The sequence below is a fragment of the Cavia porcellus genome, unplaced genomic scaffold (assembly GCF_034190915.1).
Source record: "Cavia porcellus strain 051 isolate PalLab524CR breed Dunkin Hartley unplaced genomic scaffold, mCavPor4.1 scaffold_32, whole genome shotgun sequence".
NCBI lineage: Eukaryota > Metazoa > Chordata > Mammalia > Rodentia > Caviidae > Cavia > Cavia porcellus.
In genome coordinates, this window is record NW_026947515.1 from 21,681,016 (window position 1) to 21,696,978 (window position 15,963).

Consider the following 15,963-nt stretch of genomic DNA (forward strand, 5'->3'; position numbering starts at 1 on the left):
CTGTTGCTAAAGAGGACAGGTACATTATCCCAGAGGTACCGCCAGGGTCCAAGTTCTCTGACAACCTCCAGTCTCTTATGGATGAAAACAGAGATGGGGAAGAAACACTGGCCTCAGATGCAAGGCCACAGGCAACCCCAGAAAGATGCCAGTCCTCAGGAAAGCCAGTGTCAGAGCACCTTCCTTAGCTTCCACTGCCTAAAACCCTGACACTGAGCCTAAGCCTAAGCCTAACGCTCCCAAATGAGGTGCCGTCCTCCCTCCTGTTTCCCCCTCCAACACGGGACAGGTCCATTCCAAAAGAATGTGTCGCGTGCAGTATCTGTGATGTCTTTCTCTGCTTCTATGTCTGTCTCTGGACTTAAGAATCTTCCACTGTGGCTGGGTTCGCAAGCTTTGCCCTCTGGTGGCCAAAACATGGAACAGGCGGCAGCATCTGAGTGAACTGGAAAGTGACAGAGTCTCTGAAGGAGAGAATCCCAAAAGACATCCTGATACTGTTCCAAACAATTTGGCTCGAATCTTTCAGTCATTTTCAGTTGACCCACACCTGAATCCTGCTTCTTTGGGTGAGAAGGTTTCCATGTTTTTGTCAATCTGTAGGTACCACAGCTCATTCTAGATTTCCGATGGGACTTGTATTCTGAGTCACCTTCCATTTTCTTGGGTCAAATTCAGGGCACTAGTAAAATGAAATTCTGGGCTTGTTGCTGATGCTGTCAGTTATGCCAAGCTACAACATGGGTCAGAGAGCAAAGAGATGCAAAAGATCTGAAGTGAGTTCGTGAATGACAGACACACAGAGGAATCCGAGCAGCAGGATGGATGCATTTGCAGTCCAGTGAGATGAGCTGAGCTTAGCTGGCCTGCACTGAGTGACCACCACTGGCCTGGATCACTGGTTTCCAAAGTCTCAGAGAGTCGCTGGTCAGCCTGGAGCCAGCAAAAAATATCACAAAGACTTTGAACAGTGAACCACCAGAAGGAAAGATGTCCTCCTGCAAAGGATTTAGTGAGAGTCTGACACCCAGTCAGACAGACAGACAGACAGACAGACAAACACCTGATCTGTGTGTCTTCTGCTTCCTGGGTGGAGTGAGTGGGTTGATTTTACTCTCCTGCGGGTGGTTAAGGCTCATTCTGCTTTTCTCATGGGACTTCGGCCCTACCTTTCTCCCCAAGTGTGGATCGTCCATATTTCACAAGGGTTTTTCACCCAGAACCGCCAGCAAAATACAGACAGATATCCTGTCACAAAAGTGAGAGAGAGAGAGAGAGAGAGAGAGAGAGAGAGAGAGAGAGAGAGAGCAAGAGAGAGAGAGAGAGAGAGGGAGAGAGAGCGAGTCTTGCATCAATATTTGGGGTGGCATGTGTCTGTTAGCGTGAGGAACTAGGATTGTGCGTGTGTATGTATCTATTAGGATGAGTCTGGTGAGTGGGACATTGTGTGTGTGTTACTGTGAGTTGGTATGATTTTAGGGTGAGGGTGGGAAACGTGGCTTGTGTGTGTGTTTTAGTGTGAAGTAGGAGAAGGAGCCAGCTTGTGTTTTCCGAATGAGCCCATGGAACGGGCATGTGTGTATATTTAGCATGAGCTTTGGGTAGACGGCTTGTGTGTGTTTTGAGGGTGAGCCCAGGGATTCTGGCATGTGTGAGCATATTAGGGTGAAGTTCAGGAGCGGGGAATGTGTGTGTTTTCAAGCTGAGTGTAGGAAACCGGGCATGTGTGTGTGTGTGTTTTTGGGGTGAAATGCGACCAATCTGACGTCTCAGGAACTTAGCTGCTCCCTCGGAGCACTGACAGGTCACCCTGAAGCCTGAAATCCTAACCCTAACCCTTTTCTCAAACAGTAACACAAACCCTAACTCGAACCCTAGCCCTAACCCCGCCTTGCTTGTCCTCCCTCCCATGGCTAACTCAAAATCATGGCATTTGGGTTCATCACTGGTAGACAGGCAGAAAGACAGACAGACAGACAGACAGGCAGACACACACACACACACACAGACACACACACACACAGACACACACACACAGCAGATTCCAAGCTGCTTACATTGACAGGCTTTGGAATATCTTATTAGCTGAGCTGGGAAACCTCCCACCTGCACACCAGGACACCCCCTCTTCCACATGTGTTGGAGTCAGACACTGAAACCCACGACCCTTGGCTGGCCCCAGAACCAACCGGGACTGAGCAGAGGAATGAAAGGAGGGAGGGACAGAGGGACAGATGGACCATGGTCTTTTAGTGGTCCTTCCTTCTTCCTTCCTTCCTTCCTTCCTTCCTTCCTTCCTTCCTTCCTTCCTTCCTTTCTTCCTTCCTTCTTTCCTCCCTTCCTTCCTCCCTTGCTTCTGGTCAAATAAGGGGCATGTTGGGAGTTGGAGACCAGCCTAGGCTCCAAAGGGAGCTCAAGGCCAGGCCAAATTGCATCCCTAGAGACCCTGGCTCAAGAAGCGAAAAAAATTAAAAATAAAACACATAAAAGACACAAAAACATAAATCCTTTATAAATGATGGGGGAAGTGTGGTTCGAAAGGCCATGGCACCGAGCATTTCTGAGGCGGCGTGGCTGGCAGGATTCCAGTGTATTAAACTGGTGACCTCCCATTTGAAGTGTGGGCACAGGGACCGCTGAGCCAGAGGCCCAGAAGGTTCATGGCTGACGTCAGTTTTTGAATAGAGACAGAGACAGGTGCAGGTTGTCTGTCTGTCTGGCTACACTCCCTCCCTTGTGGGCTAAATGCATCAGCGCTGGCCCCCAGACCACTCCTGAGCCCCTTTCTCTGCCACATGTGGGAAACAGGCAGGGAGACAGACCAGCTGAAATGGGAGGGCACGGGATGGGAGGTTTGAACTCACATGCAAATTAAAAAGTGACCCTGGACTTAGTCACATCCAGCTCCCACCTCCACCAGCAGCACCCACCGCTCCTTCCTTCCATCTCGGGCTAATCCAGGCTCAGTTCCGAGGGCCCAAACTCCACTCCACACATCTCTCCCTAATTCACCATCAATCCCAATAGCCTAATGCCCCCGCCCTTCCCCCCTTCCCTGGTGTTGGTGCCTAGGATTGGGGTGGGGGCCCCGAGTTTCTGTCCATCTGTGGGTCCAGCATCAGTATTGAGGAGAGAAGGAGGAGGAGGAGGGAGAAGAATGAAAGGAGGTGAGAGCCAGGGGTGAAATGGAGTGGAGCGCTGGAAAGGCAGAAGCAGCAGCCACCACCGTGGTCCAAGCAAACAAACCCCCAAACAGCAGAGAGCAGGCAGAGTGAGGAGAGAGGGGAGAGGAGGGAGGGGAAAGCACAGAGAGAGGGAGACAGAGGGAGAGAGAGAGCAAGCCTAGAGAGGGAGAGAGGAGGAGGGCAGAGGTCCAAAAATGGGCGGGGTGGAGGGACTGATGAATGGAGACAGTGATGATTCTCCCTTTATTGGTTCTTCTGTTCATACATTCCTTCATTCGTTCATTCACTCATTCATTCACTTATTCGTCCCTTGGTTTGCAGGGAGCCTTTCTTTGTTCCTTCCCTTCCTTCCATCTTTATGGGTGAAAGTCAGATGGCTGCCCTGGAGCCTGGTGGGTGTGTGGCCCTAAGAGGCACAGAGGAGAGGCATGAAGGATCCCAGGGCTGGAAGGAAGGGCCCTGCCTACGTGGCAGAGGCTACAATAGCCTGGCAAGAGGGCAGCCCAGAACGTGACCCCTCCACAATGCACGGGGGTGGGGGGGGTGGGGGAGGCTGCTCAAGAACCCTCACCTGGCTGTGCTGTGGTGTGTGCTGGATGGCTGTGGTCCCCCTCATCTCCTCTTGCTCATCGTCGTGGGGTCCTGGAAGGCAGGAAGGCCAGCAGGCAGTCAGGCAGGCAGGCAGGTAGGAGCTTCCAGCAGAGCCGGCAGCTTGGAGCTGGGAGGCTGCAGCTGGGGGGGCCAGAGCCCTGAGCCCAGAGAGCTGGGTTCCAGGAACCTGGAGGAAGGCAATGAGCAAGGGTTGAGCAAAGGGTGGGCCAGCGGGTGGCCCAGTAAGTGACCCCAGCACCACACACCACAAAACATCATGGGGGCCCCCAGGCACAAGGACCCTCACCTTGCTGGCTGTCTGGTGGACAGCTGTTGTCCGCCTCAACTCATCGTGGCCCGCATCATCACGGGGTCCTGGAGGGCAGGCAGGCTGGCAGGAGGGAGGAGATGCATGGTGAGCCAGGATCCAGGAGCTGGGAGTGCCAAGTCCCAGGAACCTGGAGGAAAACATGGAGCCAGTGAAGGCTGAGCTGGGGAGGGCAGGGGAGAGGCCCAGAACTCCACCGCACCACTATACACCCCTCCACGGGGGGCAGGCGGGCGGCTCAGTCCAGTGACCCTCACCTCACTCGATGCATGGCAGATGGCTGTTGTCCCCATCTCTTCTTGGTCCGCATTGTCATGGGGTCCCTGAAGTCAGGCAGGTAGCCAGGCAAGCAGGCAGAGCTCCTGGGAGAGCTGGGAGCCAGGAGCTGGGCCAGCAAGATGGGTCCTGGGAACCTGGAGGGGAATGGAGAGAGAAAGCAGGGAAGGGGAGCTCTGGAGGGCCAGCCAGAGGTCTGGCTGTGTGGGCTGGTTAACTCCTGCTGCATGGTGTCTGGTGCCTGAGCTTGTTAAGGCTTGAGGTCAGTCAGGGAGAATGCATGGGAAACCCTGGAGCCCAGGAGCCCAAGATCTGGCCACGCCCGTGCAGCCCAGCTAATCCCTCCATGCTGGCTGCAGATCCCATCAACCTGGCCCCTAATCCTTTCATCTCCTCCTGTGGCACCACCCTGGTGTCCCGGAAGTCCCCTTTCCCTTCACTCACTTCCTGGCTCGCTCATTGGCTGAGGAGGAGGATGGCATTATGGGGTGGACTCAGGATTTCAGAGGCAGGGTTTTCATTTCATTTTTTTTTCTTGGTCTTTTTCATTTTTATCTGTACCGGGGATCGAATTCAGGACCCCCTGCTTGCAAGGCAGGTGTTTATGCCGCTGAGTTAAACACCCAGCCCCCAGGATTTTCATTTTAAAAAAGTGGAAAAGAATATGGGGCTGATTAAGGATTAGGGCTGAGAGGGCAGAGAGCCATCAGCGAGTGGGGATCAGCAGGGTGTACTCCAAAGAACTCTGGATGGGAGAATCACCAAAATGGGATGGCCACGTGGACAGTGAGGACTAGGAGGGAGGGTGGCCTGTGCTGATGCCCCTGGGTGAAGGCAAGGAGGCTGGCAGCCAGGCCAGGAGCACAGAGGAAGGCAAGCAGCCAGGGAAGGAAGGGGGCCCGGGAAGCAAGGACATCAGGGAGGCAATCCAGGGCAGACAGAGGAGGCGGAGAAGCCTGGGGAGGCAGAGCAGCACCCAGGGACCACGAAGGAAGGCAAGGAGGAGCCAGGGAGCCCAGGGAGCCTGGGAAGAAGGGGTGCCAGGGAAGCCAGGAGGGAGACTGGGGAAGCCAGCCAGGGCAGCCAGAAGAGGCAGAGAGGATAGAGGAGGCAGGGCACCCAGGGAGCTCAGGGAACCCAGAAATCCCAGACAAAGCAGGGTTTAAAGCCAGGCAGGGAACCTTGACTGAACTCTGCCCAATCTTGGAAATCAGAAAGCCAGGGACTCAGGGACACAGGAGAACCTCGGAGGCCTTGGATGCTGAGAGGAAGCAGGAAAGCCTCGGAGAATTCGATGTTCAGTCAGCAGACAGACTTTTCCCACTTGGAAAATTTCACCTAGGCTGTGGAATTCATGGTGCATGAACCCACAGCAGATCCAATCCAGCCTGGGGTGTGGCATGGCTGCTGGGGCGTGGCAGCCCATTGCCTCCCTAAATCCCTGCCTGTTAAGCCCAGAGGCTGGCTAAACTGCAACCCTGCGCTAATTCTAACCCAGGCCATCCTAACCCTAGCTGCCTGGGGTCCACTGGCCTGCCCTAATCCAGCACTCCTCTAGCTAAGCCTCCGGAACCAACACCCTGTTGCCACCCTACTCCACTCCCTGCATCCTGTCTGCCACTCCCAGGCAGCCCACTCACTCACTCAGTCCCCTCCACTCTGTGCCCAGCCTCCAAGAGCCCAGAGACCACAGCACAGAAACCAGAGCACAGAGCCCAGAGCCAAAAGGCAAGAATGTAAAACTTCAAAGAGCAGAGGTCCTGAGAAAAGCAAAGAAAGAGACAGAGACAGAGATGGAGAAACAGCCAGAGACAGAGATGTCCAAAGAGTTAAAGGGCCCCCCGGAGAATAGCACAGAGGGGACAGCCCAGCCAGTGGTAAATGGGAAAGGAGGGGGGGGGGATAAACTGGGGAATGAGGGATGGAGGGAGGGATCCAAAAGAGGCAAAGGGACTGAAGACAGACAGGGCAATCCCAGCAGCAAGACCCAGGCAGAGGCTTAGATTAGAATCCACTGAGCTGAGCTGAGCTGAGCTGCTGTGTGTGTTAGGCTCATGGTTGATGATCAGGGCATAGGTGTGTGTGTGTGTGTATGTGTGTGTGTGTGTGTGTGTGTGTGTGTGTGTGTGTGTGTGTCTGTGTGATGTTACGGTCTGTAAAAGAGTGGGGAAGGCCCCAGTTAACAGAGACATGGGTGAGGCTGCACAAACAACTGAGACCCAGCCCCAAAAAGCCCAGGGGAAGGTAAGAAAGCAGAGAGAGACTGAAAGCAGCCCAGGGAGGGAGAAAACCCGAGAGAGTGAAAAAAGACTGCAGCTCCTCCCCCTGCAAACAAAACCAGAGAGAACCCAAACTAGGCAAAGGCCAGAGGAAAGCAGAGACAGAGAAAGACAGAGAAACAGACAGAGACAGAGACAGTGACAGAGACAGAGAGACAGACAGAGAGAGTGAGGCAGAAAGAGTCTAAGGGCTCAGAGAAAGGTACAGAGAGTGTGCAGATGGGTGGTAAAAGGGACAGGACTGGGGATGAAAACAGGGAGGGATCGGAGAGAGGATCCAAAGGTGTTTGTGTAGGACAGATGTGGGAATCCCAGCAGACAGGCAGGAAGAGGAGTAGGTAGATCTGGGATCCATCAGCAGAGCTCAGCTGAGCCCTGAGTGTTAGGCTCTCGGGTGAAGATCAAGGCATAAGGGTGTGTGTGGTGTTAGGGTCTGAGAAAAAGCAGGGAGGAGAGAGTGAAAAAAGGCATAGGGCCACAAGGACAGCTGAGAGACAGCTAAAAGCAAGGCCCCTTGCACGACAAAAAGCAGAGAGAGAGAGAGAGAGAGACAGAGAGAGAGAGAGAGAGAGCAAACAGAGAGAAACGGGTCCCAAGTGGGTTCATGGATGATGATCTAGGAGTCAGTCCAATCAGGGGGCAAATGGATAGACAGACACATGTGGGGTTTATGGAGCCCAGCTGAGCAGAGCCAAGTGAAGCAGAGCAGTGCAGTGCTGAGCCGAGCTGAGCTTCATATGCCAGTTTTATAGGTGATGATCAGGACATCTGTGTGGGTTGTTAGAGTTGGGGTGTGGGTGGATGCGGGGGGAGCATGTTTGTGTTGTGAACCTGCACTCATCAGTGCCCAGTGTGAGCGCAGGAGGCTGGGAGCCAGGGAGCCAAGCCTGAACACTCTTTCTGTGTTTTTTCACGGATCTCTGGATCTGAGAACCACCAAACCAAACAGGCAGACAGGTATCCCACTGGAAATGACATTCAGCTAGAGGTTGACATGGATTTTCACTCAGCATCAGACAGACAGACAGACACCTTTCTCCTCCCGCCTCCTTTGGTGAAGTAAGAGGGCTGATTTTTGTCTCCTGTGTGAGGCAGGCCTGGGGAAGGGGCGTGGTTCACCCTGCTGGCTGGCTCCTTTTGCTGCTCTGATGGGACTTTTAAGGTGAGCCAGTGATTTCTCCATGTTTCAGGATGCTACGTTAGGAAAAGAGAAATGCAATAAATTTTTCCATGGGGAACAATTCAACTAGACTGTCAAGTTGCTTTTTGGTACAACACAGCAACTTCCTCTAGGGTGGGGTTGATTCTAATCCAGCATCTAAACTGGCATTCCTTTGTGGTGGGTGGGGGATGGAGTAGGAGGTGGGGGTTCATGTGAATAGGGGCTTCTCTAAGCCACTGGCTCCCTAATCCCAGCAGATCTCTAACCCTCACCCCTCTGGTAGACCTAACATGAACCCCCCCAGGGCCACTCCCGCAACTTAATACACTGCTCCCCAAATCCTCAACAACCACCTCCTGGCTCTAGAAGTCCTGCTGGAAGTGACTTAATTAGAATCTGACATTCATCAGTGATGGGTGGGCTCATCAGAACTAGAGGTCTTCAGTCCCCCTCCCAGTTGGAGGGTGGAACTATATGGGTCACACTAGGCTGTGCTCTACAGAGAGATTCAGTCCCTTTAGAGGGTACTGGCACTGCTCTTTCCTCAACCTCAGAGGAGGAGCCAATATCAGGCTGCTCTGTGACCCCAACAACCTTCCATTGTTAGCCCTGGAGGGTAGCTAGTGGGCATGATGCAGACCATCGTATGAGCCTGAAGGATCTATGCAGAGCCCAGGATGAAGGTAAGGGTAGGGGGAAAAGACCCCAACATTGGAGGCCCCATGGAGGCAGGCAAGACCAACAGCAGGAATTCATTCCAGGGGCTGTGCCTGCTCTCAGAAGGACCCAGGCCAGTCCTGGCACACACTGGATGCTGACCCAGCCCTATACACACACAACCCTGAGTTCCCCTACATGCAGCCCAAAGACAGAGACAGCCAACAACACGTGGCACCACCTCTCTCCTGTCTGTCATCAGACACAGCCACCGCTTGCTATGGCACCCTTGGTGGCAGGTAACAAGGTAACTCCCTTCTGATCAGACAGATAGACAGAGGGTGACAAGGCTGCAGGTTCCTCGAAGACATGGGCCCCAGGAAAATGTGCCCATCTGTGTGTCGGTACAGTTCTTCTGTCTTCACTTGCCACAGACAGGTGAACCAGTCCATGTGACCCTCACGTCCATTTGTGTGTCAGCTGTGCGGGTGCCCCCTGGTGCTCCCCGATGGCCTCCTTCCTTGGTCATAGCCTTCCTTACGAATCTCCTGACCCCTTGGCCCGAACATGTAGGAGGGCCCTGCTGGGGCAAGGCATCCCCCACACACTCACACACACGTGCACAGTAGAAACGGGCAGGATACATATCTATAGCCATCCGAGGGTCCTGGCACCACCTCAGAGGGTACTGGTGTCCAGCAGCAGCCATCAGAGATTGGTATGGAACCCAGTGGCCTCCAGTCTCCGACCTAAGCCGCAGTGCCACGTGGGAAACCTTCCCTGCACAAAGTATATGCTCTGGGATCTGAGCCTATAGATGCTCATGGTCTACACCAACAGCCAGCCCAGGTGGTCATCTGCAAAAGAGAGAGAGAGAGAAATAGCCCCCATCACTGTGTCATCAGCTTCCCTGCCTGCCACGCTCTCCTCAGATGAGACAGCGCCATCTGGTGGCTAGAGTGGACATGCACATCCTCCTCTTCTGCCCAAATGAGACAGCGCCCCTGTTGGCTAAAGAGGACAGGTACATTATCCCAGAGGTACCGCCAGGGTCCAAGTTCTCTGACAACCTCCAGTCTCTTATGGATGAAAACAGAGATGGGGAAGAAACACTGGCCTCAGATGCAAGGCCACAGGCAACCCCAGAAAGATGCCAGTCCTCAGGAAAGCCAGTGTCAGAGCACCTTCCTTAGCTTCCACTGCCTAAAACCCTGACACTGAGCCTAAGCCTAAGCCTAACGCTCCCAAATGAGGTGCCGTCCTCCCTCCTGTTTCCCCCTCCAACACGGGACAGGTCCATTCCAAAAGAATGTGTCGCGTGCAGTATCTGTGATGTCTTTCTCTGCTTCTATGTCTGTCTCTGGACTTAAGAATCTTCCACTGTGGCTGGGTTCGCAAGCTTTGCCCTCTGGTGGCCAAAACATGGAACAGGCGGCAGCATCTGAGTGAACTGGAAAGTGACAGAGTCTCTGAAGGAGAGAATCCCAAAAGACATCCTGATACTGTTCCAAACAATTTGGCTCGAATCTTTCAGTCATTTTCAGTTGACCCACACCTGAATCCTGCTTCTTTGGGTGAGAAGGTTTCCATGTTTTTGTCAATCTGTAGGTACCACAGCTCATTCTAGATTTCCGATGGGACTTGTATTCTGAGTCACCTTCCATTTTCTTGGGTCAAATTCAGGGCACTAGTAAAATGAAATTCTGGGCTTGTTGCTGATGCTGTCAGTTATGCCAAGCTACAACATGGGTCAGAGAGCAAAGAGATGCAAAAGATCTGAAGTGAGTTCGTGAATGACAGACACACAGAGGAATCCGAGCAGCAGGATGGATGCATTTGCAGTCCAGTGAGATGAGCTGAGCTTAGCTGGCCTGCACTGAGTGACCACCACTGGCCTGGATCACTGGTTTCCAAAGTCTCAGAGAGTCGCTGGTCAGCCTGGAGCCAGCAAAAAATATCACAAAGACTTTGAACAGTGAACCACCAGAAGGAAAGATGTCCTCCTGCAAAGGATTTAGCGAGAGTCTGACACCCAGTCAGACAGACAGACAGACAGACAGACAAACACCTGATCTGTGTGTCTTCTGCTTCCTGGGTGGAGTGAGTGGGTTGATTTTACTCTCCTGCGGGTGGTTAAGGCTCATTCTGCTTTTCTCATGGGACTTCGGCCCTACCTTTCTCCCCAAGTGTGGATCGTCCATATTTCACAAGGGTTTTTCACCCAGAACCGCCAGCAAAATACAGACAGATATCCTGTCACAAAAGTGAGAGAGAGAGAGAGAGAGAGAGAGAGAGAGAGAGAGAGAGCAAGAGAGAGAGAGAGAGAGAGGGAGAGAGAGCGAGTCTTGCATCAATATTTGGGGTGGCATGTGTCTGTTAGCGTGAGGAACTAGGATTGTGCGTGTGTATGTATCTATTAGGATGAGTCTGGTGAGTGGGACATTGTGTGTGTGTTACTGTGAGTTGGTATGATTTTAGGGTGAGGGTGGGAAACGTGGCTTGTGTGTGTGTTTTAGTGTGAAGTAGGAGAAGGAGCCAGCTTGTGTTTTCCGAATGAGCCCATGGAACGGGCATGTGTGTATATTTAGCATGAGCTTTGGGTAGACGGCTTGTGTGTGTTTTGAGGGTGAGCCCAGGGATTCTGGCATGTGTGAGCATATTAGGGTGAAGTTCAGGAGCGGGGAATGTGTGTGTTTTCAAGCTGAGTGTAGGAAACCGGGCATGTGTGTGTGTGTGTTTTTGGGGTGAAATGCGACCAATCTGACGTCTCAGGAACTTAGCTGCTCCCTCGGAGCACTGACAGGTCACCCTGAAGCCTGAAATCCTAACCCTAACCCTTTTCTCAAACAGTAACACAAACCCTAACTCGAACCCTAGCCCTAACCCCGCCTTGCTTGTCCTCCCTCCCATGGCTAACTCAAAATCATGGCATTTGGGTTCATCACTGGTAGACAGGCAGAAAGACAGACAGACAGACAGACAGGCAGACACACACACACACACAGACACACACACACACAGACACACACACACAGCAGATTCCAAGCTGCTTACATTGACAGGCTTTGGAATATCTTATTAGCTGAGCTGGGAAACCTCCCACCTGCACACCAGGACACCCCCTCTTCCACATGTGTTGGAGTCAGACACTGAAACCCACGACCCTTGGCTGGCCCCAGAACCAACCGGGACTGAGCAGAGGAATGAAAGGAGGGAGGGACAGAGGGACAGATGGACCATGGTCTTTTAGTGGTCCTTCCTTCTTCCTTCCTTCCTTCCTTCCTTCCTTCCTTCCTTCCTTCCTTCCTTCCTTTCTTCCTTCCTTCTTTCCTCCCTTCCTTCCTCCCTTGCTTCTGGTCAAATAAGGGGCATGTTGGGAGTTGGAGACCAGCCTAGGCTCCAAAGGGAGCTCAAGGCCAGGCCAAATTGCATCCCTAGAGACCCTGGCTCAAGAAGCGAAAAAAATTAAAAATAAAACACATAAAAGACACAAAAACATAAATCCTTTATAAATGATGGGGGAAGTGTGGTTCGAAAGGCCATGGCACCGAGCATTTCTGAGGCGGCGTGGCTGGCAGGATTCCAGTGTATTAAACTGGTGACCTCCCATTTGAAGTGTGGGCACAGGGACCGCTGAGCCAGAGGCCCAGAAGGTTCATGGCTGACGTCAGTTTTTGAATAGAGACAGAGACAGGTGCAGGTTGTCTGTCTGTCTGGCTACACTCCCTCCCTTGTGGGCTAAATGCATCAGCGCTGGCCCCCAGACCACTCCTGAGCCCCTTTCTCTGCCACATGTGGGAAACAGGCAGGGAGACAGACCAGCTGAAATGGGAGGGCACGGGATGGGAGGTTTGAACTCACATGCAAATTAAAAAGTGACCCTGGACTTAGTCACATCCAGCTCCCACCTCCACCAGCAGCACCCACCGCTCCTTCCTTCCATCTCGGGCTAATCCAGGCTCAGTTCCGAGGGCCCAAACTCCACTCCACACATCTCTCCCTAATTCACCATCAATCCCAATAGCCTAATGCCCCCGCCCTTCCCCCCCTTCCCTGGTGTTGGTGCCTAGGATTGGGGTGGGGGCCCCGAGTTTCTGTCCATCTGTGGGTCCAGCATCAGTATTGAGGAGAGAAGGAGGAGGAGGAGGGAGAAGAATGAAAGGAGGTGAGAGCCAGGGGTGAAATGGAGTGGAGCGCTGGAAAGGCAGAAGCAGCAGCCACCACCGTGGTCCAAGCAAACAAACCCCCAAACAGCAGAGAGCAGGCAGAGTGAGGAGAGAGGGGAGAGGAGGGAGGGGAAAGCACAGAGAGAGGGAGACAGAGGGAGAGAGAGAGCAAGCCTAGAGAGGGAGAGAGGAGGAGGGCAGAGGTCCAAAAATGGGCGGGCTGGAGGGACTGATGAATGGAGACAGTGATGATTCTCCCTTTATTGGTTCTTCTGTTCATACATTCCTTCATTCGTTCATTCACTCATTCATTCACTTATTCGTCCCTTGGTTTGCAGGGAGCCTTTCTTTGTTCCTTCCCTTCCTTCCATCTTTATGGGTGAAAGTCAGATGGCTGCCCTGGAGCCTGGTGGGTGTGTGGCCCTAAGAGGCACAGAGGAGAGGCATGAAGGATCCCAGGGCTGGAAGGAAGGGCCCTGCCTACGTGGCAGAGGCTACAATAGCCTGGCAAGAGGGCAGCCCAGAACGTGACCCCTCCACAATGCACGGGGGTGGGGGGGGTGGGGGAGGCTGCTCAAGAACCCTCACCTGGCTGTGCTGTGGTGTGTGCTGGATGGCTGTGGTCCCCCTCATCTCCTCTTGCTCATCGTCGTGGGGTCCTGGAAGGCAGGAAGGCCAGCAGGCAGTCAGGCAGGCAGGCAGGTAGGAGCTTCCAGCAGAGCCGGCAGCTTGGAGCTGGGAGGCTGCAGCTGGGGGGGCCAGAGCCCTGAGCCCAGAGAGCTGGGTTCCAGGAACCTGGAGGAAGGCAATGAGCAAGGGTTGAGCAAAGGGTGGGCCAGCGGGTGGCCCAGTAAGTGACCCCAGCACCACACACCACAAAACATCATGGGGGCCCCCAGGCACAAGGACCCTCACCTTGCTGGCTGTCTGGTGGACAGCTGTTGTCCGCCTCAACTCATCGTGGCCCGCATCATCACGGGGTCCTGGAGGGCAGGCAGGCTGGCAGGAGGGAGGAGATGCATGGTGAGCCAGGATCCAGGAGCTGGGAGTGCCAAGTCCCAGGAACCTGGAGGAAAACATGGAGCCAGTGAAGGCTGAGCTGGGGAGGGCAGGGGAGAGGCCCAGAACTCCACCGCACCACTATACACCCCTCCACGGGGGGCAGGCGGGCGGCTCAGTCCAGTGACCCTCACCTCACTCGATGCATGGCAGATGGCTGTTGTCCCCATCTCTTCTTGGTCCGCATTGTCATGGGGTCCCTGAAGTCAGGCAGGTAGCCAGGCAAGCAGGCAGAGCTCCTGGGAGAGCTGGGAGCCAGGAGCTGGGCCAGCAAGATGGGTCCTGGGAACCTGGAGGGGAATGGAGAGAGAAAGCAGGGAAGGGGAGCTCTGGAGGGCCAGCCAGAGGTCTGGCTGTGTGGGCTGGTTAACTCCTGCTGCATGGTGTCTGGTGCCTGAGCTTGTTAAGGCTTGAGGTCAGTCAGGGAGAATGCATGGGAAACCCTGGAGCCCAGGAGCCCAAGATCTGGCCACGCCCGTGCAGCCCAGCTAATCCCTCCATGCTGGCTGCAGATCCCATCAACCTGGCCCCTAATCCTTTCATCTCCTCCTGTGGCACCACCCTGGTGTCCCGGAAGTCCCCTTTCCCTTCACTCACTTCCTGGCTCGCTCATTGGCTGAGGAGGAGGATGGCATTATGGGGTGGACTCAGGATTTCAGAGGCAGGGTTTTCATTTCATTTTTTTTTCTTGGTCTTTTTCATTTTTATCTGTACCGGGGATCGAATTCAGGACCCCCTGCTTGCAAGGCAGGTGTTTATGCCGCTGAGTTAAACACCCAGCCCCCAGGATTTTCATTTTAAAAAAGTGGAAAAGAATATGGGGCTGATTAAGGATTAGGGCTGAGAGGGCAGAGAGCCATCAGCGAGTGGGGATCAGCAGGGTGTACTCCAAAGAACTCTGGATGGGAGAATCACCAAAATGGGATGGCCACGTGGACAGTGAGGACTAGGAGGGAGGGTGGCCTGTGCTGATGCCCCTGGGTGAAGGCAAGGAGGCTGGCAGCCAGGCCAGGAGCACAGAGGAAGGCAAGCAGCCAGGGAAGGAAGGGGGCCCGGGAAGCAAGGACATCAGGGAGGCAATCCAGGGCAGACAGAGGAGGCGGAGAAGCCTGGGGAGGCAGAGCAGCACCCAGGGACCACGAAGGAAGGCAAGGAGGAGCCAGGGAGCCCAGGGAGCCTGGGAAGAAGGGGTGCCAGGGAAGCCAGGAGGGAGACTGGGGAAGCCAGCCAGGGCAGCCAGAAGAGGCAGAGAGGATAGAGGAGGCAGGGCACCCAGGGAGCTCAGGGAACCCAGAAATCCCAGACAAAGCAGGGTTTAAAGCCAGGCAGGGAACCTTGACTGAACTCTGCCCAATCTTGGAAATCAGAAAGCCAGGGACTCAGGGACACAGGAGAACCTCGGAGGCCTTGGATGCTGAGAGGAAGCAGGAAAGCCTCGGAGAATTCGATGTTCAGTCAGCAGACAGACTTTTCCCACTTGGAAAATTTCACCTAGGCTGTGGAATTCATGGTGCATGAACCCACAGCAGATCCAATCCAGCCTGGGGTGTGGCATGGCTGCTGGGGCGTGGCAGCCCATTGCCTCCCTAAATCCCTGCCTGTTAAGCCCAGAGGCTGGCTAAACTGCAACCCTGCGCTAATTCTAACCCAGGCCATCCTAACCCTAGCTGCCTGGGGTCCACTGGCCTGCCCTAATCCAGCACTCCTCTAGCTAAGCCTCCGGAACCAACACCCTGTTGCCACCCTACTCCACTCCCTGCATCCTGTCTGCCACTCCCAGGCAGCCCACTCACTCACTCAGTCCCCTCCACTCTGTGCCCAGCCTCCAAGAGCCCAGAGACCACAGCACAGAAACCAGAGCACAGAGCCCAGAGCCAAAAGGCAAGAATGTAAAACTTCAAAGAGCAGAGGTCCTGAGAAAAGCAAAGAAAGAGACAGAGACAGAGATGGAGAAACAGCCAGAGACAGAGATGTCCAAAGAGTTAAAGGGCCCCCCGGAGAATAGCACAGAGGGGACAGCCCAGCCAGTGGTAAATGGGAAAGGAGGGGGGGGGGATAAACTGGGGAATGAGGGATGGAGGGAGGGATCCAAAAGAGGCAAAGGGACTGAAGACAGACAGGGCAATCCCAGCAGCAAGACCCAGGCAGAGGCTTAGATTAGAATCCACTGAGCTGAGCTGAGCTGAGCTGCTGTGTGTGTTAGGCTCATGGTTGATGATCAGGGCATAGGTGTGTGTGTGTGTGTATGTGTGTGTGTGTG

At 54.1% G+C, this 15,963-nt stretch overlaps 1 protein-coding gene across 8 annotated transcripts in view; it reads right to left on the reverse strand.

The window, feature by feature from the left end:
- Positions 1–15,937, reverse strand: part of LOC106026765 (uncharacterized) — a 42,825-nt gene extending 26,888 nt beyond the window's left edge. For all 8 annotated transcript variants that reach the window (XR_010045012.1, XM_063241628.1, XM_063241627.1 and 5 more), the window contains exons 1-6: positions 13,838–15,937; positions 13,560–13,710; positions 13,233–13,439; positions 4,362–9,335; positions 4,084–4,234; positions 3,757–3,963 (exon numbers count right to left, since the gene is read on the reverse strand). The gene's annotated coding sequence lies outside the window, so the exon portion shown is untranslated. The remainder of the gene's footprint in view (positions 1–3,756; positions 3,964–4,083; positions 4,235–4,361; positions 9,336–13,232; positions 13,440–13,559; positions 13,711–13,837) is intronic.
- Positions 15,938–15,963: the final 26 nt, after the last annotated feature.